Genomic DNA, 2,332 nt, shown 5'->3' on the forward strand with positions numbered 1-2,332 from the left:
TAAAGATAAGGTTTCTACGTTCTATTTTAAGTGGTAAAATATTTACAGAAAATTTTGAAAGGTATGCAAATTGTGTAGCTACTATGGAGAACAGATTGTTAACTTCTTATAAAGTTAAACACACACTTGTAATGTGACCTAGCAATACTTTTCCTACGTATTTATCCAAAAGAAATGAAAACTTAGTGTCAGAAAAATATGTACATGAATGTTTATACCAACTCTATTCATAATCACCAAACAAGAAACAACTCATATGTCCTTTAATGGATGAATACACAAACAAATTCGGTTTATCCATATAATAGATTCCTACTCAGAAATAAAAAAAAAATAAACTATTAATATATGCAGCAGCTTGTATGAATCTAATAGACAATCTGCTGAGCTTAAGAAGCCAGGCTCAGAAGGTTACATGTTATTGTTCTATTTACACGACATTCTCAAAAAGACAAAACTATAGTAACACAGAGCATATCAGTGGTTGCAGTATAGCCAAAATTGAAGAACCGAAAGGAGAAACAGGTAAATCTAAGTCAGATTTTAACTCACATTACCCAGTAAGCAATAAAACAAGTAGACAAATATAGTCAATTAGGATATAAAAGATTTGAAATATAAAATTAAAGACATTGACCTTGGACACATCTAGAACACTGTACCCAACAGCTGCTATATATACATATACATATATATATGTATACATATATATGTATATATATATATATATGTCTTTCAAATACACATGCAACATTAACCAAAATTTACAATATACTCAGCCATAATCTCAACATGTTTCAAAGGTTGAAATCATGCAGTGTATATTCTCTGATATACCATTACAATAAAGATACCACTACACACCCACTAGAATGGATAAAATTAAACAGACTGACCCTAGCAAGTGTTGGTGACAGTCTGGAATAACTGGAACTCCCATGTAATGCTGATGAGAATATAAAACAACGTAGCCCCTTTGGAAACAGTTCAGCAATTTCTTAAAGAATTAAACATACATTTACCATGTTACTTAGTCATCCCACTCCTAGGTATTTACCAAAGGTAAAGGAAGGCATATTTTCAATAGAGAGTTGCATATGATGTTCATAGCAGCCTATAATAGCTGAAAACTGGAAACAACTGGCTTTCTGTACTGCATAACAAATTACTATAAATTTAGTAGGTTAAAATAGGTTTATCATTTAAATTTATTTTTGAATAGGCAATTCACTAACAGATAAGTAGTTCAAAATGCTAAAGATGTATAACGGTATAAAGTGAAAAGTCTTCTTCACACCCCAGGCATCTACTTCCTCTCCTTATTGCAATCTTCATTTAAAGAGCTCTTAGGCAGAGACTACCTATTCCTGGGTTTCGTAGTTTTGTTTTTCTGTGCTTGGGGACCCCAGCCCACTGCCACAACCATGCTGCGCCAAATCATCGGTCAGGCTAAGAAGCATCCAAGCTTGATCCCCCTCTTTGTATTTATTGGAGCTGGAGATACTGGAGCAGCGCTGTATGTCATGCGCCTGGCATTGTTCAATCCAGATGTCTGTTGGGGTAAAAAGAATAACCCAGAACCCTGGAACAAAATGGGTCCCAATCAGTAACACAAGTTCTACTCAGTGAATGTAGATTACAGCAAACTGAAGAAAGAAGGTCCAGACTTCTAAATGAAATGTTTCACTAAAAAGCTGCTTAGAATGAAGGTCTTCCAGAAGCCATCCGCACAATTTTCCACTTAACCAGGAAATATTTCCCCTCCAAATGCACAAAATCATGTTGGTGTGTTATGTTGGGGTTTACACTGATTAATAAATATCTTAAACTTGAAAAAAAAAATAAAGAGCTCTTAAAGAGCTGTTTTGTGCATATAAAAGCAAATCTGTATTTGTGTGATGAGCATATGAACACATGTGTGCATATGTGTGCATTTATATGTTTGTATGGGTACCAAGAATGGGAGGGTACATACCAGATTATTATCACTGGGTAAGGAGAAAGAAACTGAGAAATGAAGAAAATCTATTAACTCTTTATACATGTTTGCATCATTTAACTGGTTGATCTAATTCTAGTCAAGATTTCAGGCTTTTGAGAAACAGACTACCTATTTGATTACCTTTGGCAAATTTCTTATTCTTTCTGTGCCTCAGTTTCCTCATTTATAAATGGAAGTACTGATAGTTTCTGTCTCATAAGATTTTTAGGAAGATTACAGCAAATAATCAATACAAAATACTTTTAGCCTAGTACCTATCCCATAGTAAAGGGTTAATCAATGTTAGCTATCAAAAATAATCACCTTAAACTCATTTTTAGAAAACAAAAA

The 2,332-nt window shown here is 33.6% G+C and overlaps 1 pseudogene across 1 annotated transcript; it reads left to right on the forward strand.

Annotated features, from left to right (window-relative positions):
• Positions 1 to 1,355: 1,355 nt before the first annotated feature.
• On the forward strand, positions 1,356 to 1,766 carry LOC308497823 (cytochrome c oxidase subunit NDUFA4-like; annotated as a pseudogene). The gene has a single exon. The product of its transcript is annotated as a cytochrome c oxidase subunit NDUFA4-like (transcript).
• The last annotated feature ends 566 nt before the right edge of the window (positions 1,767 to 2,332 follow it).

The sequence above is a fragment of the Rhinolophus hipposideros genome, assembly GCF_964194185.1.
Source record: "Rhinolophus hipposideros genome assembly, chromosome: 5".
NCBI lineage: Eukaryota > Metazoa > Chordata > Mammalia > Chiroptera > Rhinolophidae > Rhinolophus > Rhinolophus hipposideros.